At 38.8% G+C, this 27,331-nt stretch overlaps 3 long non-coding RNA genes and 2 pseudogenes across 8 annotated transcripts; 2 read left to right on the top strand and 3 right to left on the bottom strand.

The window, feature by feature from the left end:
* Nucleotides 1-668: 668 nt before the first annotated feature.
* Nucleotides 669-8,816, top strand: LOC112195404 (annotated as a pseudogene).
* LOC112195405 lies at nt 5,260-7,290 on the top strand. 6 transcript variants are annotated; one of them, XR_005807823.1, is made up of 4 exons: nt 5,266-5,407; nt 5,502-5,642; nt 5,842-5,996; nt 6,715-7,290. It is a non-coding gene; the product is annotated as an uncharacterized LOC112195405 (long non-coding RNA). The 6 variants fall into 6 exon arrangements; XR_005807822.1 differs by having other exon boundaries at nt 5,716-5,996; XR_005807821.1 differs by having other exon boundaries at nt 5,502-5,848; nt 5,920-5,996.
* Nucleotides 8,817-17,199: 8,383 nt separating the features above from the next.
* On the bottom strand, nt 17,200-19,169 carry LOC121052382. The gene is made up of 3 exons (XR_005808883.1): nt 18,995-19,169; nt 18,335-18,731; nt 17,200-17,537 (listed from the first exon to the last, which is right to left on the bottom strand). It is a non-coding gene; the product is annotated as an uncharacterized LOC121052382 (long non-coding RNA).
* A 1,181-nt stretch (nt 19,170-20,350) lies between these two features.
* LOC121052383 lies at nt 20,351-20,729 on the bottom strand. Its single transcript, XR_005808884.1, has 2 exons — nt 20,571-20,729; nt 20,351-20,497 (listed from the first exon to the last, which is right to left on the bottom strand). It is a non-coding gene; the product is annotated as an uncharacterized LOC121052383 (long non-coding RNA).
* Nucleotides 20,730-23,233: 2,504 nt separating this feature from the next.
* Nucleotides 23,234-25,480, bottom strand: LOC112194767 (annotated as a pseudogene).
* Nucleotides 25,481-27,331: the final 1,851 nt, after the last annotated feature.

Here is a 27,331-nt window from a genome sequence, read left to right as displayed (position 1 = left end):
CCAAATGAAAACGACTTTTCCTTCTTTTTTCTTTCTTTTCTTTTTTAAGACCGACTTTCATCTTCTTTTTCCTAGTTCAAAATCTTCAGATGGGCAAAAAAAAAAAAAAACGTTGGTAACTTGGAAAATAAGGCAGCAGACATCGACTTTGAAGTTTGAAGCCTTGATTGAAGGTCAAGATAATATCATTAGCCTAAAAATTCTATGCCGGCTATTCCTTCATTTCTTGGTCTTTGCTTGTATGAAAATAAGGCAGCAGACATCGACTTTGAAGTTTGAAGCCTTGATTGAAGGTCAAGATAATATCATTAGCCTAAAAATTCTATGCCGGCTATTCCTTCATTTCTTGGTCTTTGCTTGTATGAATGCAAATAATCAAAGGTTTCGATGTTTGAAAACCCTAGCTAAATTGAGGCTGCTAATATAATTAATCAAACTAAATGATGAAATATATTCGTCAACCCCAACTGTTGAATTGTTTTCCTCGTCTCCATTTTTCTTGGTCGGAGTTTCTAGGTGTCTGCCATCTAATAACTAGAAAACAATGAGAGAGTTGGTAATTAATTATTTAACGAATTGGGTGTGTTTAGTCATTTATCTTCTTCCATCTCTTTGACCAGTTGAGGAGTAGTTTGTTTTTGTAGTGTGTGTGTATTAAGTAAGGAGATAATTAACAAGTAAGAGCAATCCAATCACTTGTAAAGAGATTTGATTTCCCAGATAAATTTCCCTTAATTTGGATTCTGAAAACCCTTTTCAGGTAAAATAATTCATGCCCTTTTCTGTTTTTGTCTGAATCTTGGTGTTGGTGGCATTTTCATTCAAAAGTGACAAATATTATGGTCAAATTCAATTAAGCAGGTGAAGATTACTGATCGAGAGCACACACCTTTAAAAAAAGAGTTCACAAGCAGAAAACATGTCTTTCTCCAATGTTGAGTCTAACCAGTTGGATGGTGGCCTTAACAATGCTCTGTCTGAACCAGCAATCTTGCTTTTGCCTAGACTGGTTAGAGAGCTTGATGCTGCAGCAGTCAAAATTCAAAAGGTTTACAACGAGTTCGATAACTCGAAGAAACCTTGCAGATTGTGCAGTGGCGGCTGAGGAGCTATGGTATTATTTTTTTGTCACTTGCTTAATTAGTATGCTCAACTTTGTTTTGATACAAAATGGTTTGATTAATTTTTTTTATTTTCAAATGGTTTAGGTGGAGAGATACGTTAGATTCTCCAGCGGGTGCTAAAGAGCTATGGTAATTATCTAAGCGCGCACTTGATTATTATCTCTCACCCTTGAAATTGTGCTTGAATTTGGTTTTTTTTTTTTTTATGAAATGGTTTGATTGATCTATTTGGTTATTTTCAATTGCTTCAGGTGGAAAACTTTAGATTCTGCAGCTCTCAAGCAGAGTTCTGTGTCATTCTTCAATGTTGAGAAGTCAGAAACCGCCGTTTCGCGGTGGGCAAGGGCTAGCTAGGACTAGAGCTGCTAAGGTTTGTTCGATCTTTTTCTTTTACATACTTCTTTCTCATGTTTCTTTTGCTTATTGGGTATTCTATTCTGTACTAACACTTCGCTTTGTAATTTTAGATTGGAAAAGGTTTGTCTAAGGATGAGAAAGCACAAATGTTAGCGCTTCAACATTGGCTTGAAGCTGTAAGTTCACACTTCAATTATGACCTTTTCTAATTCTAATTAAAGACTTTCGATCTTTTGAAACTTGATGTTCCTTGTAATATAAAACATGCATGATCTATATTAAACTGTTTACTTCTTGATGTCTCCTCCAGATTGATCCACGCCACCGGTATGGACACAATTTACATTTCTATCACTACTAGCAAAATAACAATACACACGGATTTACTGTAGTTAAAAGCCACAGAAATCCGTGTGAAATAGAAATACTAACAGAAATCCGTGTGAAATGAGCATAATCGGGCCCACAATAATTTATACAATAACAATATCAACGGAAATCCGTGTGCATAAACAATAGTCACAGATATCTGTGGAAAAACAAAAATATTTTCACACGGATATCTGTGTGAAAATCAATTCACACTGATTTCTGTACGTATTATAAATTAGTTTATTTCGAAATAATTAATTTTTTAGGGGGGTGAAATTTACACACCCTAATTTGCAAACCACACACCCTTTCATTTCTTTAATAATATTTCATCCCAAAACATTTGGCACTTCCTAAAATACCCTCGACATACACTCCCTCTCCCTCTTCTTTCTCACAGCCTCTTCTTCTTCTGGGTTTGTGTTTGTCCATCTCTGCTTGCACCCATTTTTGCTCTTGGAGTGGCCTCACTGGGTCACATTGTTGAGTCTCTGTCAAAGTACTGAAATTTCTGATAGACCGTGTGAAAAAGATTCAAGCTTTTTTTTGTTTTCTCGGTCTCTGTTCTCGGAAATGTCGCACTCCGGGAAGCCCATTTCGGAGCCAAGCGTCGACTCCTCGCTCTCCGATCGCCTCCGTGACTCACTGAGTTGCAAGGCCAACAAGCCTGATTTCCGAGAACTCGATCTGGGCTCGCCGGTTTCGCCGCTGCGGACTCGCCACTGCCACCAGCATCAGCTCCAGTTCGTCCGGATCGGTGTCGGGTCGGAATGGGCCCAACCCGGTTAATGCAAAGAGGTCCGGTTCGGGGCCTAACAACAACAACAACCACTCCGGCGAGCTCTCCGGCTCCAGCGAGAGCAGTCCCACAAATACCCAGAATAGCTCCAAACCAGGTTATACGAGATCCAATTCCGGCTCCGCCCACCCGTTAATTTACTCGGGTCAGAGCTCTTCCGCCGTGAAATCGTCTCTGAGATCGAATGTTCTGCCCACCGGGAACATATGCCCGGTATTTTAGGAGGATTGGGGCTGAGGAATTGGGGGAGGAGGGGGTGCAATGGGGGGAGGGAGAGAATCTGTCGAGGGGGGAATGGGGGAGAGGGAGAGAGTCTGTCGAGGGTATTTTAGGAAGTGCTAGATGTTTTGGGATGAAATATTATTAAAAAAATGAAAGGGTGTGTGATTTGCAAATTAGGGTGTGCAAATTTCACCCCCCATTTTTTATGTTATGTGAATTATGGAGGGACGGATTTCCGTTACAATAAGTATTTGATACAGATATCTGTGTGAAAAGAACATAATTGAGCTCTACAGTGATTTATACAATAACAATATCGACGGAAATCCGTGTGAATAAACAATAGTAACAGATGTCTGTGTAAATGATAAAATATTTTTACACGGATATCTGTGTGCAGATCAATTCACACTGATTTCTGTGTGAAAATCCGAAATTAGTTTATTTCAGGATCATTAATTTTGTTTGTTATGTGAATTACGGAGGGACAGATTTTCGTTATAATAAGTATTTGATACAGATTTCTGTGTGCAATGAGTAATACACACAGATTTCCGTGTGAAAATGTTGACACAGATATCCGTGTGAAAAGAACAATGAGCTACAGAATTCCGTGTGAAAAAGGAGACTACACACAGAAATCCGTGTGAATAAACAACAGTAACTGATGTCTGTGTAAAAACTAAAACCTTTTCACACGGATATCCGTGTGAAAAGAACAATTAGCTACAAAATTCCGTGTGAAAAAGTATATGTGTATATAAGGTTAACTACTTATTTGATATTGAAAAAACGACGGATTGAGTTAATTTTTTTACACCGTACCTATTAATACATTATTACCAAATACCAATATCAAATTGATCAATTTTTTATTTTTATTTTTTGGATTGCACAAAATTCATATATGTCTACTAATGTGGTATAACTAGTTTATTAGTTATAATGAAAAGTATACATTCCATAAGCAACAATGCGTAGGAAATAGACTTTATCAAAATCGACCGTAGGATGTTATCATGATAAGAATAAATGGTTGTGTTCAAAATTTCAGCTATTTTCCTCGTCGTTTGGGCTTCGATCTAGTAGGTCAGCCCTAAACCTTAAATACTACATAAAACTAATATGCTCATCACCGCTCACTCGTAACTTATTTTTTCGATCTGTCAGCTCTCATGAATATGAGGTATACCAAATAATGTAAAAATTTTGAAAAGTTTATCTCCTCGTGGTTTTACTCCCCTTAGAGAAGTATAGGTGTATATAAGGTTAATCACTTTATTTGATATTTTGAAAGAACGGCGGATTGAGTTAATTTTTTTACACAATACCTATTAATATGCTATAAATAGATGGGTAATGTCAAATTTATCAATTTTCAATTTTTATCACATGTATGGCACAAAATTCATATATGTCTACTAATGTGGTATAACTAGTTTATTAGTTATAATGAAAAGTATACATTCCATAAGCAACAATGCGTAGGAAATAGACTTTATCAAAATCGACCGTAGGATATTATCATGATAAGAATAAATGGTTGTGTTCAAAATTTCAGCTATTTTCGTCGTCTTTTGGGTTTCGATCTAGTAGGTCAACCATAAACTTTAAATACTACATAAAACTAATATGCTCATAACCGCTCACTCGTAACTTATTTTTTTGATCTGTAAACTCTTATGCTTTCATGGGTAGAAGCTATATCAACTAATATAAAAATTTCTGAAATTTTATCTCCTCAAGGGTCGGCTCCCCTTAGGGAAGTAGAAGCGTTTAAAGGGTTGATCGGTTTTTGGTACAGACATCTGTGTGAAATGAGTAATACACACAGATATCTGTGTGAAATGTTAACACAGAAATCCGTGTGAAAAGAACAATGAGCTACAGAATTCCGTGTGAAAAATGAGACTACACACAGAAATCCGTGTGAATAAACAACAATAACTGATGTCTGTGTTAAAACTAAAACCTTTTCACACGGATATCCGTGTGAAAAGAACAATTAGCTACAAAATTCCGTGTGAAAAAGTATATGTGTATATAAGGTTAACTACTTATTTGATATTGAAAAAACGACGGATTGAGTTAATTTTTTTACACCGTACCTATTAATACATTATTACCAAATACCAATATCAAATTTATCAATTTTTTATTTTTATTTTTTGGATTGCACAAAATTCTTATATGTCTACTAATGTGGTATAACTAGTTTATTAGTTATAACGAAAAGTATACCTTCCATAAGCAACAATGCGTAGGAAATAGACTTTATCAAAATCGACCGTAGGATGTTATCATGATAAGAATAAATGGTTGTGTTCAAAATTTCAGCTATTTTCGTCGTCGTTTGGGTTTCGATCTAATAGGTCAACCCTAAACTTTAACGCAGGTCACAAAGCCAAGAAATGATGGAAAATGTGAGGTACCAAGGCCAAGGCTTGTTGGGAGGTTAGCGAAGCAGTCTGCTAAGCTGCATCCTTCTCTGCCGTCTGCTGGTGGTCTTTTAAAAACTGCTCCAATCTGTGAAGTGCATCTTCATCTGAAGTTCAGCTTCTGAGATACTATGTAGGAATAAATTTTTTCTATAATTAATTTTCTCGGTGTTTGGTACTCATTCTCAGATTGTTGGTGGTGATTCTGTGGCTAACTGGATTTTGGGAGTTATCTGTGCTCTAAAATTGCCGGAGTTACCCTTCATTGCTCCAATTCCGCTGCCAACGAGTTCTCCTATTATTGATAGCATCTCAAGTTCCTTTGGATGGGTAGGACATTTATCTTTTAGCAAGGCATATTTTCTCTCTGCATGTTGATGAAATGCTGTTGGTTTCTTGTTAGTGTTGTTCAATGGCTTAGGCATGTTGTGAGATATGTCACTGGGCCAATGGTTACAAGTTTTAGTCCAATGAGCATGCTAAATATGGACTGATTGCATTAGTTTGCCGTTTGTTGCTTCCCTCGTAGTTGTACTGTAAGGAATCAGTTTCCAAGCACATGATTTCATTGCTTTCGTCATGTAATTGATGATCTGCTGAATTCCAGAGGAGCATTTCTCCTGATGATCCAGTGAAATTGTCCCTGCTAGATGTACAATATGCGAAAAAAATGAAAACTGACAGGTACCGGATCTTACCCGAACTTTTTCCATGCAAAAAGTATGTCAATTTAACTTGCTTAGATGCTCTGTCGCATTATGATATGTATTGAGTACCTCTCTTCAACTTGGTTTGCATCTCATTTAGCTTATATTCAGTAATTGCTAGCACCTTTTATTTTTCCATACTGCTTTTTCTTGAATGTTTGTCAATTTGAGGTAGGGTGGTAACCTAATTTGTTATTGGATTCAGCTGGCATATTCTCATTGGGATGAAAACCACTAAAATTTCTACAGCTAATCAACAAATACCTCATTCTTTGCATCTATGTCTTCCAGTTCATGAAGCTCATGTCAAAATGCGGTAATAAAGTGCTCATTCTCTTTGTTCTCATTGAACAACAGTTCCTACCCCTTAGGGAGAGGCAAATCATAATCTTTAGCTTTTTGGTATTCTAGATCAAAACATGCAAGCCTTCAAGGAAGTGGCCATCATAAGGCATCCACGTATTGGAGAATATGCATTTGGGTTCATTACTTCATCCTTCAGGTCTGAGAATAATTTTTGTGTTCTGAAACTACCTTTAGTTTTATCAGTTACCCTTCAGGTCTGAGAATTATGTTTATTGTTGGTAATTGATTAGTCTAATTTTCTCAGCATCGATTTAATTGTTTTAACTCACAATTCTTGAAAGCATGCTTCAGTTACAAATCATTTAACTAACCTACTTCTTATTATGCAGGATCCAAACTATTTATTCACTGGCTTCCTTCCATATTTGATGATTCAGCTAAATTAAAATTATGCTGGAGCTTAAAATTATCACAACCAAAGTTCGCAGCCAACCAAGCAAGCAGATGACATCTCTTTTCGAAAGGGTGCATTAGTATTCCCCTGTGGAGGGTCCACATCACTTGAGGTGCGTTTGCATTTGACAGAAATCTAATACTGTCAGTATTACTGCTGGGATAGGATCATGACATACGGTCGTGCCTTCTGTTTTCTGAACCATTTCTACTGCTGGGATAGGACCAAATGACACAGCTTGCATCAGTCCACGCACAATGCAATAGACCTGTGATACCAACCCCAGCCATCAATGATGCATATCGACCCGAAATGCCTCAAACTGTTCCAGATTCGCAGCCGAACTGAAAGGGTTGGTTTCACTTGGCATTATCTAGTTTGAAATGTATTTACTTTGGTTCGAAATGTATTTTGGTAGGAATGTAAATAACATCTTGCTATGAATGTAAAGTTTATTCATGTTCGATTGAGTTGTGGATTTGTTCACTTGATTGTAAGTATTTGAAGTGTATTTATTGTTCAAAAATCAAAACTATTATTATGTTTGGGTTGCAAATTAATTAGAAGAATTATTTTTTTTTTAAATGCTGTCACTTTTACACACTGAAATCAGTGTGAGTTAAGAGTATAGGGATTTCACACGGAAATCCATGTCAATAAGGTTATAGGTTTTGATACAGAAATCAGTGTGAATTGTATTTTGCTACAGAAATCTGTGTGAAATACAGTTTACACATTTGACACAGAAATCCGTGTGGAATAGAGTTGTTCACACGGATTTCATTCCATTACGGTGATCTATATTTACGGAAAGATAGTGGGGCCCACGTCTAATATTCACACGGACAAAATAATCCGTGTGAGATAGGTATGTATTTGACACAGAAATCCGTGTGAGATAGGTACGTATTTGGTACAGAAATCCGTGTGAAATAGAGTTGTTCACACGGATTGCAGCTAATTCCGGTAATTTATATTTATGGAATTATAGTGGGGCCCACGTAAGTATTTCACACGGACAACATAATCCGTGGCGGATGAGCATTACCCCCCCTCCAAACCGCACGGTAATACCAATCTGTGCGTGCACTGTGTGTAAAAGCTATCACACACTGAAATCAGTGTGAGATAGTCTTATTACCCACAGATTAAAATCCGTGGGTAATTGTTGTTTTGCTAGTAGTGTATTATGATTTGTGGTTTGAAAGTGAGAGCAGTCAGCCTTTCTTCTACTGGTAAGTGACTGGCCTTAATGTTGATTTTTCTTCACCATATGAACTAATATGTTCAGTGATACTTTTCTGACTTGATATTTGAAACGTACTGATCAATTTGTATAATTAATGCAGGCTGGATGTTGGAGATGGCAAAGAAATAAATCTCGAGAGATGCTCGAGGACAGCTCTACAGCACCAATGCATCGAGTACCTTGGACCGGTTAGTCCCAAGCCTTCTCCTAATTGCATATACAATTATCATATATATTTGTTGCATAAGTAATCAAATTAGTAAATATCTGATTGTGTTATCTTTGTGTTTGATGATTCAGAAAGAAAGGAAATCCCATGAAGTATTAGTGGAAAATGGCAAGCTAATGTATAAGCAAAGTGGGATGCTTGTGAATAGTAGTGAAGGTTCGAAATCGATATTCGTGCTAAGCACAACAAGGGCTTTGTATGTTGGTCAAAAGAAGGGTCAGTTTGACCATTTGAGTTTTCTATCTGGAGGTGCTACCACAGCAGCTGGAAGATTGGTTGCCCATGATGGGGTTCTTGAGGTACTAAATTATTCAATGCCTTCGAAATAGATAACACATTATGCATCTGTTTATGATCTTAGTTTCTATGTCATGTTCTAACTTCGTTTTTATTTCAGGCCATTTGGCCATACAGTGATCATTACGGGTAACTGAAGAAAACTCCATGGAATTCATCAGCTTCCTCCAAGATAACCATGTCGATCTCACTAATGTCAAGGTAAATGTTCGCATGACAATAATAATAGTGTCATTAGATCTCCCACTAAATGACGCTACCTTGTTATGGAATATTGAACAGATTTTCGGAACCCTAGCTAGCCATGCATGCACTAGCTGTTCAGTGGAATGGAATCCGCTTGCTTGACTATAGAAAGGTCAATGACTTCAACAAGGACATGTTGCGCTTAAAGGCACGTCTCAATTTCTGTGGAAGGAAAATCACAGAAGATGATATGATCTACAAGACTCTTACCACCTTTCCTAATTCAACTTTTATACTAGCGAACCAGTATCAGTTGGATTATGACAACAAAAGAATTACAACCTTCAATAAGTTGATAAGCCTACTGCAAGTGGCTGAGAGACAAAATAAGATTCTCTTGAATAACAATGCCAGGCCCACTGGGACAAAGAAAATTCCCTAGGCTAATTATGGAAAAATGAAAAGTGGAAATAACTCCAATGCAAGGGGGTTTAGACGTGCTGATCCTACCCACGTGGCAACAATGCACCACGTGGAAAGGGACATGGGGATCAAGGAAACAAGATGCCAAAGGAAAGAGTTGACAATGAACCATGTTATAGGTGTGGATTCATTGGGCATTGGTACAAGAACTGCCAAGCAAACAACAAAGTAGCAGCCAATTAATTACAAGAGGTATAGAGAGTCTAAAGAACAAGTGGCTCACTATATGGAAGAAGGAGGTCATGACCTAGACGTCAACCTTACAGTTGCAGACTCCAATGGCAAAGAGGAACTTGCTAAGTCAATGGATGCTCTCAATCTTGACTGATCTTCTTTATTCATTTTATTTTCCAAAGACAGTTGTGAAGGCATAATGCCTCATTTTTAATTAGACTATTGTTTGGTCTTAAAGTTTATTTTCAATCATGGATTGATGAATAAGATTTCTGAACAAGACCTTGATTTGATTATCGTTGGCTTATTAATAAATTTGAATTTTATTCTGAAGCACTGAATTTATTCAAATTTATTTACTACACATATTTACATGGTTCGACATAGCACTATAAAGATGTAAAGCAATACATCTAGAGAAACATTATTAGAATGAAAAGAATACCATTCTACGCAAATAGAAATACTCTAAAGAATATGAGTTATATTTTCTAAATACCTCCCATTTATTTGTAGGAATGAATAGAGGAGAACTTGAGTGCTTAGATGATAGTGGGACTACCCACACAATATTAAGAAATAGGCAATTATTAATTGAACTAATAGCCTATAATTCCTTTGTGACTACGATGATTGGATTATCAAAACTAATAAAAATGGCGAGGAACTGCCAAATTTTTGCTGCCTAATGGCGCAACATTTCAAGTCACAGACGCTCTATATGCACCAAGAGCTAATCGAACCTTGTTAATGTTTCAAAGCTATTTGTGCCAACGATTATCCAGTAAAAACACACCGTGAAAATGGAACTGAATATCTTGATATTACATCTAATGACTGTGGAAGGAAACACATCTTAGAGAAACTTATGTGTCAATTTAGTGGACTGTACCTCACTACGATTCGGATCATTGAATCCTATACTATCACCAACAATGAAATGTGGGACACTGAGTCATACAGGCTTTTGCATGACCGCCTATGGCACTTAGGCCGTGACATGATGATCCGTATTTTTCAAGAACTCACACGGACATCCCTTCTTTCGAGTGAAATGGGAGAAAAATCCGCCACGCTGCAAGGCGTCGGTTCTAGGATTGCTCAAATGCAGTCATTGCTTTCTGAAGTACCAGAAGCACTACCTCCCTCCCATTATGCCTCATTGACTATTTCAAAGGCACATCACTCGTTTTGCAAAGCCTACTCTTTAGCAAAAACAAGATCGAGACCTTCCTATGCTAAAGATACAAAACAAAACATTCCATTCTTACAAAGGATACAAAAGATGTCTGTGGACCTATCCATCCAGAATGCGGACCATTCAAGTACTTTATGGTTCTGGTGGATGCTTCGACAATCTGGTCACATGTCGTTTTATTGTTCACAAGAAATGTTGCAATACTCCTAGCACATATTATACATTTAAGGGCTCACCACCCTGATCACCCTATCAAGTCTATACGGCTTGATAATGCTGGAGAGTTTACATCAAAAGCATTTGATGATTATTGCATATCTATTTGGATCGATGTAGAGCATCCTGTACCCCATGTGTATACACAAAATGGTCTGGCAGAAGCCACCATCAAAAGGCTACAGATGGTGGTTAAGGCATTGGTTATGCGCACCAACCTGCCTATATATGCATGGGGTTATGCAATATTGCACGCAGCTTTACTTATTCGTTTCAGACCCATTGCTAGCCAACCATTATCTATGTACCAGTTGGTAACTGGATATGAGCCTGACAATTCACACTTACGCATATCTGGTTACGCCGTATATGTGCCTATTGCGCCCCCACAGCCCACTACAATGGGTCCTCAGAGACGATTAAGTATTTATGTTGGATACGAATCCCCAACAATTATCCGCTATTTGGAACCCTTGACAGGCGATCTCTCTACCGCTAGATTTGCGGATTGTCACTTTGATGAAACAGTCTTCCTGTCGTTAAGGGGAGATAGGAAAAAGGATTTTCCAAGGGAACGACAGGAATTGTCGTGGTTTGTCCCCACTCTCTCTCATTTTGATCCCTGCACTTTACAAAGTGAAAGTGAAGTGAAAAGAATAATCGATCTTCAAAACGTAGCAGATTCGATGCCTGATACATTTACTGATATCGCAAAAGTGACGAGATCACATATACCAGCTGTAAATGTGCCTGCAAGGTTAGAAGTCCCCAACAAGGGGCACGGTGCTGCAGATACAGGCACTGCAACCGCAGTTAGTGGAGGTGTGGTTGAGGCCGTGGCTCCCCAAGGAAGAGGAGGAGGTCACTTGGTTCGATTGACACTCACCCAAGGAAGAAGAGGGCGAGTAAGGCACAAACTAATCATCAATGTATAGAATCCCTCTCATGAGATTGTCTCTGATTATAGTTATGTCCATGAATCAATACTGGAGGACGCTCCGATGTTTCAAATGATTTCAGAGAACAAAGAAATCTCAGAGGATTATGAGAGTGCGTATAAGTTGATAGAAAGATCTTCCATACACATTGATGATATATATACTGTTGCTCAAGGAACCATAGAGGACGATGATATCGAACCATGCTCTGTTGCAAAATGTCAACAAAGAGCATATTGGCCTAAATGGAAAGAAACAATCCAGGCAGAATTAGATTATCTGACAAAGAGACAGGTATTTGGTTTGGTAGTGCTAACCTCACCAAGTGTAAAGCCTGTAGGACATAAATGAGCCTTTGTCAGAAAGCGTAATGAGAAGAATGAAGTCCTGAGGTACAAGACTCGCCTTGTGGCGCAAGGTTTCTCATAACGCCCTGGAATTGACTGCGAGGAGACATACTCTCCCGTAATGGACGTTATAGCGTTCCGCTACTTAGTTAGCTTAGTAGTTTCCAAAGGACTGGAAATGCAGCTCATAGATGTGGTTACTGCATATCTCTATGGGGATCTAGATTCAGAGATATATTTGAAAGTGCCTGATGGCCTTACATTACCCAAGTCAAGTGACTCTAAACCACGGAGTGCGTTTGCAACTAGGTTGAAACGCTCACTTTACGGATCAAAACAATCCAGACGGATGTGGTATACCCGTCTAAGTGACTACTTGATTGGGAAGGGATATAAGAACGATGAAGTATGCCCCTACGTATTCATAAAGAAAACAAGTTCCGGATTTGCAATTGTAGCTGTATATGTCGATGATATGAACATAATAGGTATTCTTGATGAGATAAGAGAAACTGCAAGCTACTTGAAATCCGAATTTGAGATGAAGGATCTTGGGAAAACTTGAGTCTGTCTAGGCTTTGAACTAGAACACCGAGTTTGTGGAATACTAATCCACTAGTCTGCGTATGTCCAAAAGTCAGGAGATATAACATGGACAAAGCGCATCCTGCTATGATCGGTCGAAGTTTGGATGCAAGGAAAGATCTATTTCATCCAAAGGAAGATGACGAACAAGTGTTGGGAGCTGGAATTCCCTATCTAAGTGTAATAGGCGCATTATTGTACTTAGCCCAATTTACTCGACCAGACATTGCATTCTCAGTGAACTTATTAGCTAGATTTAGCTCAGCGCCAACGCAGCGTCACTGGAATCGTATCAAGAACATCTTCGATACCTAAAAGGAACCATTGACTTGAGACTGTTCTTTCCTTACAGAGGGACCGCAGATGGAACTGCAATCCCTGAAGAAAATATTGATGGCGAAAGTGCCACTCACTACACCGAAACGCCAAATGATGTTTTGGTTGGTTTTGCTGATGCTGGGTATCTCTCTAACCCACATAAAGGTCGTTCCCAAACTGGTTATGTATTTACCAATGGGAACACGGCGATATCTTGGGGATCAACCAAGCAAACCCTTGTGGCTACCTCCTCGAACCACTCAGAGATCATTGTTGTACATGAGGCGGTTCGTGAGTGTGTATGGTTAAGAACTATCATTGCACATATTCGAGGGATTAGTGGTTTGAGTTCTACCACTGAAGAGCCTACTTGCATTTATGAACACAATGCAGCTTGCATCGAATAGATGAAGCTAGGTTGCATTAAGGGTGATAACACAAAACACATATCGCCAAAGTTGTTCTACAATCAGCAACAACAGACCCTCCTCAAGATTCAAGTGAATCAAGTAAGGCCTGAGGAGAACGTGGCAGATTTATTCACCAAATCATTGCCTAAGGCCACATTTGAGAAACATGTGAAAAGCATAGGAATGCGAAAACTTTCCAAGCTCACTTGATTAATGTAATGATCAGGGGGAGATGTAGACGTCAGGGGGAGACTAACACACACATGTCATTCTCAAATGTAGAAGGTGCATTGTGCTCTTTTCCTTCGACCAAGTTTTATTTTTGTCCCACAGGGTTTTTATTGTTACTTGGCAAGGTTTTTAGTGAGGCAACAACTCATGCACCATTTCGTCTTTGACTTGGCACAAGGGGGAGTGTTAAAGGAAAAGCACATTATGTGCCTTCGTCAAAGAAACAGACGAATAGGGAATCAAGCAATTACCAATTAACATCAATCAGCATGGATTACGGACCAATCAGTAGTTATTGTCATCATTGTAATTGTCCTTTCCATTGTAATTCTCTCCCTATATAAAGGGGTTATGAAATGAAATGAAATGAGTAGACCAATTCCAATCTCAATTTACTTTTACAGTTTTTCAATATTAATATTTTTTATTTTTATTTTTCCTTTTATTTAAAATTTGTTGTATTTGTTTTTCTAATATTGATTTATGTGGCATTTGTTGTACAAAAAGACTGTTTCACCCATATCCTAATCACCATGTTGTGCCACATAGAAGCCATGTCAGTGCCACGTATTCATTTTAACAGAAATTTGGACGAAGGGACCATAAGAGCTAACAAAGCAATAATTTAGGTACCACGAGACTCTTTAATAAATTTCGGGTACCAAATACTGCATTTTGCTATAATTCATATGTACCATTTGAAGATTTTACCCTATTCAGAGGCATCTGACCATAGGACTTATGATAAATCTTAAGTTACCCACTTGTCACCGCCCCTGTGTCTAAAGTCACCAATACTATATGGTAAGGCATTCCCTGTCTTAGAAATTGGTTCAGTTAAACTCACATACATTAGAGCAAGTCCACCTATTGAGGTTGGCAGGTCAATACTATTCACTATTTTTTGCCTTTCATTTCCACTATTTAGGTTGCCATGTCAGAGACTGTTCACAAAATGTCACCGAATGTCAGTTAGCAGGTCAAAAAATTGACCCAGAGTGACCTTAACACTCCCCCTCAAGTTGGAGGATGAATATCAAGCACTCCCAACTTGCATAACAAGGCTTTAAACTTGTCTTTGCCCAACGCCTTTGTGAATATATCTGCTAACTGTTGTAAAGAACCAACGTATCAGGTGCTGACTGAACCATTTAATATCTGGTCTCGAATAAAATGACAATCCATTTCAATATGACGTGTTCTCTCATGAAAAACTGCGTTTGCGGCTATGTGTAGAGCTGCTTGATTATCACAATGCTATCACAATGCAAAATAGCAGGTCTAGAAATAGGCATATGCAAATCAGCAAACAAATATTGTAGCCAAGTGAGTTCACAACATGTACCAGCCATTGCTCTATATTCGGCCTCAGCACTAGACAATGAAAACGTCTTTTGTCTTTTGGTACGCCATGAGATCAAAGAATCTCCTAAGAAAACACAATATCCAGTCCGACGAATAATATGACAAAAAGCTCTCAAATTCAAATTGTTATTAGAACTTAAAAGCAAAACTTGACCAGGAGAGGATTGCAGCAATCATATGAGGTTGACGCGGCTCATGCATGAATCTATTAAGAACTTGAACAGAATAGGTAATGTCGAGTCTTGTGATTGTAAGATACATAAGCCGTCCAACCAAACGTCTATATGCAGCCGGATCCTTAAGTAGCTCACCTTTATTTGATAATTTGGCTTCTTCCATGGGAAAATCAACTGGCTTTATACCTAAAAATCTGGTGTCCTTGATAATTTCTAAAGCATACTTGCGTTGAGATATATAAATGCTCTTTTTTGAACGAGCAATCTCAAGTCCAAGGAAGTATTTAAGTTCACCCAAATCTTTGATGCGAAAGTGGGTGTGAAGAAATTGTTTGAGAGCTTTGATAGAGTCAAGGTTGTTCCCAGTAATGAGGATGTCATCAACATAAATTAATAATACTGTGAGGGAATTACCAACCTTTTGAACAAAAAGAGAATAGTCAGCCTTTGATTGAGTTAATCCAGCAGCAAGAATTGCTTCTGTAAACTTGGCAAACCTTTAACGAGAGGCTTGCTTCAAACCATATAAGGACTTCTTAAGGCGACACATATAATTCTCCCCCTGTCGCCGAAGACCTGGAGGAGGAGACATGTACAGCTTTTCTTGCAAATCACCATTAAGAAAAGCATTATTGACATCAAGTTGGTGAAGAGACCAACCTTGACAAGCAGCAATGGCAAGGAGGCAGCGAACAGTAATCATCTTTACTGTGGGTGAAAAAAATATCATGATAATCAATCCTAGCAGCTTAAGTGAAGCCCTTGGCAACGAGGCGAGCTTTATACCTCTCAATAGAACCATCAACATTATATTCAATTCGATAGACCCATCTGCAAGCAATAAGACGTTTTCCAGGAGGAAGTGGGACGAGTGTCCAAGTGTTGTTGGCAGTGAGAGTAGCAAGTTCATCATTATTTGCTTGCTGCCATTTAGGATTATAGGCTGCATCTGCATAAGAAGAGGGCTCCTCAGCCCTGCTGATGGAAGCAACATAAGAAAGATGGGACGGTGAGTACTGTTGATAAGAGATAAAATAACAAAGAGGGTAACGTGTACCTGGTGGAGGACTTGGCGGAGGAGATGATAAATGGTGTGGTGGCAGAATCACCTGTGAGCAGACATAATCACGAAGACGAGTGTTAGGCGGAGTGCGGGTTCAGGCACTTGTGCTAGCACAGGGTTAGGCACAGGTTCAGGTGCGGGTTCAGGAGCGAGGTCAAGCACCGGGTCTAGAGCCGGTTCAGTCATTGAGTCGGGCATGTGTACGACATAAAATGCAAGTACATCAGAGGAAGATGATGGCTGCAAATCTGGGACTGGGTTAGATAACAGGGGATCAGAAGAAGAAAAAGGAGAATGAGTTTGGGGAGGAAAATGAAAGGTATCTTCAAGAAAAAGAACATCCATATTGGTAAAATTTTTCTTTGTTTCTAGATTGTAGAGTTTATAAGCTTTCTGGCCCATTGGATACCCAAGAAAAATGCATTTTTGAGCTCGTGAAGCAAATTTTGAAGTCGGATGAATAGAAGTAGCAAAAGCAACACATCCAAAAACACGCATTCGAGAATAGTCAGGAGCCTTATGATAAAGAACTTGAAATGGGGTTTTCTTTTTCAATAAAAGTGTAGGAATTCGATTAATTGTGTAGGCAGCGGTAAGAACACATTCCCTCCAAAAATTAATTGGCAAGTGAGATAGGAAGCGGAGGGCCCTAGTAGTTTCTAGAAGATGTCTATGTTTGAGTTCAACAACACCATTTTGTTGGGATGTGTAAACACAAGAATGTTGAAAAATAACCCCTTGTTCAAGAAAAAAAATTCTGTAAAGAAAGAAATTCTGCCCCGTTATCAGTACGTATTTGTTGAATATGAGTCTGAAATTGAGTTTTGACATAAGCAAAAAAAATTTGTAGCAAAGGTTGTGTTTCACTCTTATGGTGCATTAAGAAAACCCATGTAAAATAAGAAAAATCATCCACAATAGTTAAAAAATAATGAGCGCCATTGAGTGAAGGGGTTTTATACTTTTATGTAGTCCCCAAATATCACAATGTAGAAGAGAAAAACATCGAGAAGTTGATATTGAACTAGAAGGAAAAGGTTGGCGAGTTTGTTTAGCCAAAGGACAAATTTCACACTTACTATTGGAATCGAAATGAAAATGAAGCTACTTATTGGCTATATATTGTAAACAGGCAGGAGAAGGATGCCACAAACGGTGATGCCAAAGGTCGCAGGAGATGGTAAGGTGAGAAGCGAAAGGGTGTTTGGATGGGGAGATGGAAACAAACGTCACAAGATAATAAAGGTCTCATCATCGCTTACCCACACCAATTATCGTCCTCGAAGCCAAGTCCTGCAAAATACATGCACCAAGATGGAAAAAAGATTACCAAACAATGTAAGTCATCTTTAGTTCTTCCAACAAATAAAAGATTGACATCAAATGAAGGCACACACAGAACATCTCAAAAAAAGGCATCATTGATTTTAATTGACCCCTTCATGGAAATATGAGCCTTGGTGCCACTGGGTAAAGAAACTGGTGGCAGTGAAGTATTCTTCTGACTACTTGCGAACAACTTTGGTGAGTTAATAATATGATTGGTCACTCCACTATCAATAATCCACCGATTAGGGGCAACTGGTGACAAAGCAAACTTGGAAGCACAAGCCATGAGAAGATGATGACACGCAGTAAGTGGTGCAGCGAAAATAAAATGAGAGCTAGGATGCTCTGATACCATGTAAGAAAAATATTTGATGTGGAATTATATTCTCATTGATACTAAAAAATTATATACAGACTAGGTTCTTCTACAACAAGTAAATTCCTACAAATTAGGGATACAAGAAATATTACAAATAATCTCCTAAAGATACACATAATTGCAATATTAAAGATACACATACTTGCAATATTAATTACAGAATATTCTTAACACAATCAAATACTAATACTATCAACAAGACAACAACACTACTAATTGCAAACGTAAACTCGAATTCACACAAAATCAATCAAAGAGAACAATTCATCTGCACATTCATGAATCAAATACTAATAAGATCACTTAAAATTCAATCGAACTAACTAATTCCAAATGCATAAAGTTGAATCCACACAAAATCGAATAGAGTGAGAGTACTGACCGAATATGCATCCGACCGACCACATATCAACGCCGGTGGAGTAGTGAGTAGACCCGAGCAGAACCTTCGGTGCTCTATACCAGAGAGTCACAATCTCATGTGTACAGCTCTTGAGAGGCACAGTGAACGCTATCCAAAATCGGCGATCTTGAGAACCCCTCTATCCTTATCCAGAAGCAGATTCTGCAGCTTCAAAGCATGGTGAAGCACGCCGTGGGAGTGGCAGTGCGCCACTCCTTTACAGAGCTTAAACAGAAAGCTCTGGACCATCGTCGGCGCCAGCTCTCACATTGGACAAAGGCTCTTGTGTTTATGCATCAGCTGAGAGCCTGAGACTAAAATCTAGTGATGGGATATTTCAATCTTTAGCAATGCTGACATCAAGAAATTATGGTACCTTGAGGCACAAGCAAAAGATCCGATGTAAAATGCAAGTGAAATTGTAGACATCTATAACAATTTTACATGCATGAAGAATACAGATTGAGAACTAACAGAAATTGGACAAATGAGTATAAGAAACAAGGAGGTCTTATCCCTGTGTTTGTACAACTAATTCCATGCAACGATGCTTGCAGAAATCATAATAGGATACATAGAAGGAAGGATTATTAATAGACCTTGACGAGAAATGTAAGAATAGAGCAGATAAATGCATACCACAAACATTAATGGGAGTTGCCAATTCAAGAAGATTAGGCTGCCTGAGAAAGACTTCTTTAGCAGTTGTTTGGCTCCAAAACCAGTTGGCGTGCAAACTGTCTCTTTTGAGCGCGAGTGTACGGGCGTGCCAGCACCGTGGGGTGCAGTCGTCGGGGGAGTCCCTTGACCTGACTTCTTCTTCAGGCGTTTGTGGGCGAGGAGAGCACCAACCTCGCCATAAGGTTCTTCTCTAGCCTGTCGAGAAAGGACTTCTTGCCTTACGGATAAGGACTTTGGATGTGATCTTTTCGCTTCACCGAATCGATACTCAATGTTATAGGCTGAGCAGAGCAATCACTGGGAAGTTTGGAGAAAGCACGGGTTTTGCTAAAGCGTGACTTTAGCTTCGCTGGGTTGCGAGGGCGTTACCCTTGCTTCGCTGGTCATATCGGTAGCAGTGGAACTGGTAGTCGGCTCGCAGAGAGACTAGGACTGGAAGTACTGTTGCCGGGTTGATCTGATGATGCTGACAGTCGGCTCTTGGAGAGACTAGGACTGGCGCGCGGTCACCGGGATTCAACGAGGTTGAAGGTTTGCTCCGGGGAGGCTTTGTAATCGCTGGGATTGATTGATTTCAGAGAGATCGTTCTGTATCGTCTTTAGCCTCTATATATAGGCTGCTTGTAGATTCTCTTTCCTAATAGGAATGAAATACTATATTTTAGGCCACAGTTATTGGCTTTAAATTAAATCAAAACTCTTAATAGTTTTGATATCTATCGTAAGTAATAAAAGATTAACTCTGTCTCTATCGCCGCTAGAATGTAGGCAAATGTTACTTGCCTCTGACAACAACTTATGGGCATCCACATCTCCTTGTGAAATACAATTAAAGACAATTGCCATCTGCTCACGTCCCACATGCCTTGCCTGTGCAATCATTGATTACTTGCATGTATATATATATGAGTAGCCCACATAATCTTAGCCATGCAGTGTATATATATACATATTTTCTGTTGATTGCCATCAAGAATAATTATGCTCCTCCTTAATTGCTCCACCACAAGACATTGCATGGGCAATTATATTATATATATTTCCCTTGATATTCAAGGTGGTTGATTCCTTCCCAAACTTGTTCGCGTCCTCGCAGAGTCTTAACAATCAAGCAAACAAATTACCATTAATTAATAATAAATCAATGAATATCCAGATTTGCCTCAGGATTGCTTGATCTCCAAGTAGGCCTTATTTAGCCTCTAAATAATATATTCTGAACTTGTCGAAAAATAAATACTTGGGCCACGGGTATTGGCCCTGTTTTCTTCGAATCCCCCTTATCGGAAAAAAATATTAATTTTGGGTTCAAACAGCAGTGACCCAAAGTTGGCGGACTTCGGTCTCTACTAGAGGAATCCTTTTGCCTCTGTTGACCTTTCCCTCCAGCAATCTCTGAATTAGGGCATCCAATCCTTCCATCCCCCAATTCCAACTCCAATTCCAACCTGCTTTCTACGTCTAAACCAAAATATTTCAGAGAAAAGAAAAAGAACAGAATGTGATCAAGATCATGAAAGAAACAATGGATTACCAACTAACAAAGGATAGACAAAGTGAAGGATAAATTGCAAGAGAATAGCAGGAGAGAGTTATAGTTGGTGGCATTGGTTTATTTGTTAAATCAAAGTTGGTCATAGGGTGGTGATGAGATTGTTCTTTTTTGGGTTTGTGAGTTGTGACATAAACCTTAATTTTATGGTTGCGATGGTTAGGTACTTCAACCTCTGCCAACTAATTAGAACAAAGGAATAAGCACCTCACCCTCTTTCCGATTTACATGGGCTGTTCCACCCCAAAAGGGATGATTATGCTATAAATGATAGATGTTGATATTAAGAATGAGATACAGTTGATCATAAATAACATACATTGACTACTCAGTCTACCCCCTTCAGTTAAACAGGTAAGTTACTTCTATCATATAAACTACCTTCTTGCTTAGGTTAACAGTAATTTCTTCTGAAAATATATTTGTGGAGGATTTTCAAATTAACCACAGCATTTTTATGAATAGAATAAGTATGCTTTTTCATACATTAGATTGAAAAGTTTAATACCTTGACTTGAAACAAATCGAACATGACCCGGTCTATTGACAGCCCTAATCCCCACTATTGTATTTCCATCCATCACTAATTTATCAGAAATTGTCAGCAAAACCATTATAATATACAACAAAGCTTTGTGCTTCTCCACTTTAAGACATTGTCCTAATATACAGAGAATATAATGTCAGCTCATTACCCACTGAACTACATCAGTTGGTTTGCTTATACTGTTATACATGCTTCGACAAGTATATATAGTATCCCTATATGTATAGGCTCATAACATGATGGAATTGAAACCCTAGAGGTTGCAGATGAAGCAAAATGAAGAAGAAGATAATCGAAACCTTGAGAGAGAAATTTGACAGCATAACACTGTATTTTTCTATTTAATCCAGAAAACAAATACAAGAAGATAGGTATTTATAGTTCAAGCTACAGCAGCAACGCAGGCCCGGCCCTGGGAAATTCAAGGCCCTGGGCGAAAAATAAAATTGGGCCCCTTATATAAAAAATAAATTAAAAATATTTTATATTGATAAAAAAAAATATGATACAGGGGGGACATAAAACCAATACCCCGAAAAATAAACATTACATCACTTTATATCACTTTACATCACTTTTTTTTGCAAACTCCATAATTTTAATGGAATTCCATGGATTTCCTGTTTCATATGCTTCATTTGGTAGCATTTCCTGCAATATTTGTAACTCAGAAAGCAAATATTAGACACCTCACCATGTTTCAAAGCAACTTCAAGTTTCAAACAACAATTTTTCATTTCTTCATCATCCAATGAAACCAACCGTGATGCATCAAATAAGAAGCCAAATACAGATTCAAAACTTTCCATTTGTTCAAATCTACTCTTCAATTGAGAAAGAGCCATATCAACTAAGACAGGAAAGTAATCAGTTCTAAAATCTTCTTAAGCACATTTGTTTCTTCCATCTTTTCTGTTTGATCATTCTCATGTTCACCTATATTCTCACTTTCAAGCACATTTGTCTCTTCCATATTTTCTGTTTGTTCATTCTCATGTTCACCTATATCAGTTACCTCATTTTCGTTCTCATCTATATGTTGAACTCCTTGGGTTACCTCATTTTCACCTTGATTTTCCGAAGAAACACATCTTTTGTTAAAAAATTTATCTAAAGAACCTCTTTGGGAGCTTATAAAATCTTCTTGCTGTTTTTTTCTTTTTCTTTTTTCACTACCAGAAACATATTTCTTAGGAAACATTTATAAAAAACAAAAGGAAAAATATCAATCGAACAATAGAAGTATAGAACCTGGATATGAGAAATCTAATTTGCTGTCAACGCCTCCCTCCTTGAGTGATTTGTAGGACTCCTGGCAACTTGCCTTTACTGCTCTCACAAATTGCAGTTGGAAATTCTAATAGAGAAGCCAAAACATTCATCAGAGTTAGACAATTAAACATCAAAATAGAAAACCATTACTAGATCAAAGGAACTGATGAAACCGTTTTTATGCATCAAGTTGGCAAGTTGCAGACTTGCAGGCTGCAGCAAGGAAGAAGAAAGGAATTTGAAGAATGAAGATGAAGAAAGGAAAGAAATAAGGAATCTGCCGAAGAGAAAATCCAATGCTGTCTTGAGTGTCTTCCTTCTTTTTTACTCATGCTGTTTTGTTTAATTGCACGCTTGCAGCAGCCCCTATATGCTGCCACAAGTGAACTGCCCAAGAGACATTCCCTTCACTTTTGCTGCTTAGTGCTTAGATTAAACAATTGCCCATCATTCCATCAATGCAAAATATAATTAAAAATTACACTCTTGCTTTTCCTTTTCTCATTTTCCTAACAGAAAGACTACTTTTTTTTTTTTCCGGTCTACTGCCATCAAATTTAGGCCCCCTATCTACTGCCACAAAATTTGGGCCCTGGGCTATCGCCCTGCCTGCCCTGGGCCAGGGCCGGGCCTGCAGCAACGTATGCACTACACAACTATTCCTTACTCGTGTCACTGCCAACTACGCATATGACAACTGTCAAGAAGCTGCTGGAACACTCTGGAGACTTATTGGGATAAAGAGCCACGTCAACATAGGCAAGAGAAAAAGAAAAGAAAAAAAAAAGACGCCATCTGAGGGCCAGCCAGGACGTATGCCACTAGACTATATGGTATTGGGCAAACTTCATCATTGTTGCAATCTTCAAATCTGCTGCACCAAAAATTTCAGAACTCAACTTCTTGCTACCAAAGCAATCTTAGTCGGATCACCACCCCATTCTTCAAACACAACCAATAAATTCCCACTTGGCTTCAACCACGAGCGGGGAACATGGTACCATCTCTGGGAAGGCTGGCCACAATTTGTTCGGCATTTGTTTTCAGTATAAGTTCCAGCATAATAACAAGTACCACAGGTGCCTTTTGCTGTATATGCTGGCCAATGGCGTCCGATGCTCCGACCATTAATCCACATTTGACCCTTTCCCATGCTACCCATATCTAAAGCTAATGGTGCATTTCCTGGTGGTGCATCTAAAATAGCCTTGTACCATGCAAGGGGTTGATTTTGAGCCAATAGTGATCCTTGTACCCATTCAATAGAAGAACTTCCACCCACGGTATGGAGGCTCATATCTTCACCTTTCATACCAGTCTTATAGGTCCATTGCCATCATGACATATCCCATGTTCCCGAATTCACACCCTTCAATGTGACTGGCCCTAGAACTCCGGCATTCCATGTCTCAAAGTGCACACCAACATTCGGTAGACCAACAGAAACGCTTAGTAAAGCAAGCTCGTTAATGCCAGCTCTCAGTTTCACACCCTGCTTGAATTCTAACTTGGGGAACTCCAATGTTCCATAAGCAGATCCTGATAGTTGACCATTGATGAAAACAAGCAAGGCATGCCCAGCTGAATCGACAGTGAGAATAGGGTACTGTCCGGTTCTTAGAAATTGTTCATTAGGACCTATTGTGATATTGGTCATGTACCACAAGTAGTCTGTAGCATCCCTAGTTTGACTTATTTGCTCACGAAGTCCGACCAGTGTAATTGCATTGTCATCATTAGCAGTGGCAATTTCTTCCATGTACGCCTGCCAAGAAAGGGATGCTACTGGTGTCATCTTCGTCGGCGGGCTCTGGCCAATCCTTGCAGTGTTGAAAACTTCAGTTTTGCAGTCAGGGAGAATGCTTATGGACCAAGGTGGCAGGTTATATTGCTTATTCCAAAACATCACACTCACGGAGTATTTTGTGTCGTAATTTGCAAGGAATGCAGCACAACCAGATATCGACTGGTATACATGAGCCTTTTGATTACTTCCGAGTTTTGACACTGCAGCATCAGTAGCCACTAAAGCTGACTCAGCTAATTTGATGGCTTTGTGCAGATATTTTAAATGGCTATATTTTGGTTCCCTTGGTAGTCCATATTCATCGAGAGGGGCATCATAGTCATAGCTAGTTGCGATGAAGGGACCGCCAGCAGTTCTGCCAAAATTTGTTCCTCCTTGGTACATGTAGTAATTGGCAAAAGAACCACCATTTTGTATAAACCTTGCTACTGAAAATGCCAAGTCCTGTGCAGGTCTAGTAGGAACTGCCCCACCAAATTCTGTATACCAGCCAGTCCATATTTCCGTCCAAATTTTGGGCTTATAGTTCTTGTTTGGAGTGAAGTTTTCACAGTAGAAGCCATTACAAGTATCGATGATTGGATCAGGGGCATCTTCTTGCTTGCACATAATCCATGGAACCCCAGTGTTGAGAGCCACAGCCATTTTCGCTGCCCATTGAGTATAAGATTTACCAGGTGCACCAATTTCCCACTCTACCGGTCCAAATTCATTTTCAATCTGAGACAGAATTATAGGACCTCCCTGAGTTTGGAACAACCCTTCTGCCTTCATCATATACACAATCTTCTGTGTAAATTTTTCCATTGCTGCCATGAAAGGACGATTGTCTGTTCTGAAAGCGATTCCGGGAACATATTTCAGCCAAACAGGGAATCCTCCTAAGTTCCATTCAGCACAAATATAAGGACCAATCCGAAGATGAACATATAGGCCATGAAGTTGAGCCAGCTTGATGAACTTGACCAAATCATATCTATCCTCAAAATAATATTTTCCTGGGCTAGGTTCATGCCCATTCCAGAACACATAAGTCTGCATCACATCCAAGCCTCCATCTTTAGCCTTCTGAATCAAATCCGGCCACATCTCAGGTGTGCTTCTGGGGTAGTGAATAGACCCTGAAATAAGAATCCTTCTCTTTCCATCGACTATAATAGCTCTGTGGTCATAACCCACAGAGGCTAAAGTAGAAGAGAACCATGAAACCAGAAACAGTAGCAGGAACATGTTGGCCTTGGCCCTCAACGTGTTAGAGTTCCACATTGTTTCAGAAAATCTAATCATAGCAATGAACTTTGAATTTGTTTGTTCTCACTTTGAGAGACTTGAATATTGTATATATAGGGGGATCTGGTTTTGGTTTTTGCACACACACGCTTTCCTTTTGATGCTGTTGATATTTTAAAAAGAGAGGAATGGCAGAGTTGAAGTGTATGGATTTGATGGGGTGGAGAATTGGAGAGTGGTTTGGTTTGTTGAGTTGCTACTGCATGCGTTTCTTGTTCTTTCATATCTATCTCCCTCCTATATAATGCAACCTCCCTCTTTTTTTCTCATTGCAATGGGTAACCTAAAGGCTAAAGGAAATTAAGGAATAGGAAGGTCGAGAAATCCTTTTGGGTCTGGGTTTCCCCGTTGGAATAGGCAAAATATTATTATAATTGAATTGAAATTGGGGGGTTGGGGCCGCCTTAACAGTTAAACACATGCAATGCAATAGATTGATTCAGAGGGCAATCTCAAAAGGATGTCGATCAGGATAGGTCCTTTAACATCAGATTTGGCCTCATTCTCTAGTGTAAACACGAAAATCCTGCAATGAATGAAACAAGGACACGTGTACAAAATAATATATTTTTTATTAATGAATTTGAGAGTTACAATCTCTGTAGATGCTCTTTCACAAGAATCTCCTCTGATTTGATCTCCGACGTTGATTTGATCCAAGGGTGGCGAGCACTTGATCTTGAATCGAACAGTTGTAGTGTGAACTTCTTGTTATGTTGACGATCTGAGGAAGACGATTGATCAAGGGTTGTAGAGGCTTGATCTTGATTAGATTTAGGCCATGAGTGGTGTCACGTGGTGAGCATTCTTCGGCTTTGGTAAGGGATGAACCGGCACGTGTTTTTGGTGCTTGTTGATTCTCCACTAGCTTGATGAAGAATTTGTAGAAGATTTACTTTGTTGACGATTTGTAGAAGGCGGTTGATCAAGGGATGCATAGGCTTGCTCTTGATTGGATTTGAACCACAAGCGATGTCACGTGTTGAGTGTTTTTTAGCTTAGATGGTGAATGAATAGGCACGTGTGCTTAGTTCTTGTTGATTCTCTACGAGCTTGATGAAGAAGTTGGCAGAAGCTTTGCTTTGTTGACGACTTGAAGACGACGGATGATCAAAGGCTGAAGAGGTTTGATCAAGATCAAACCTGAACCACGAGAGGTGTCACGTGGCGAGTATGGCTTTGATGGCGGATGAATCAACACGTTTGCTTGGTGCTTGTTGATTCTCCGCGAGTTTGACAAATTCTGAGCTTGCAGGTGATTTCTCTTGTTTGTCTGAAGTCGGTGAGGTGAAGAGACTGGCTATTTGGCAACTTGATGGTTCTTCACGAGCTTGGGAGACTCCTGAGCTTTGAAGAGGTTTCTTCCGTCTGCTTGCGTCCCTCTCTGTCAACGACCCCCTCAATTTATAATGCATTGATGAAATAACATTAATCACATTCCTTAATTGTGTAATTAAATCAATCAGTTTTAATTGATTGATTTAATTTTTTTATTATTTAAGATTGACATATTTGATTTGATTTAATGCCTGATTTCAATAGAATTAAACAATTTAATTTGATTGATATTTGTATTTAATACTTGATTTCAATAAGAATTAAACAATTTAATCTAAACAATATTTGTATTTAACACTTGATTTCAATTAGAATTAAACAATTTAATATGATCGATATTTGTATTTGATGCTTGATTTTCATCGAGATCAATCAGTTTAATACGATTGATCTACTTTAAGCATTGATTTGCTTTAAATGCTTAACTCGAGCAATGATCAATCAGCGATAAATTGACGCTTCCACAATTGATGCTTTTGTGTCATTCAA

Source organism: Rosa chinensis, chromosome 3, assembly GCF_002994745.2.
Source record: "Rosa chinensis cultivar Old Blush chromosome 3, RchiOBHm-V2, whole genome shotgun sequence".
NCBI classification, from domain to species: Eukaryota; Viridiplantae; Streptophyta; class Magnoliopsida; order Rosales; family Rosaceae; genus Rosa; species Rosa chinensis.
This window is presented reverse-complemented; position numbering and strand designations above follow the sequence as displayed.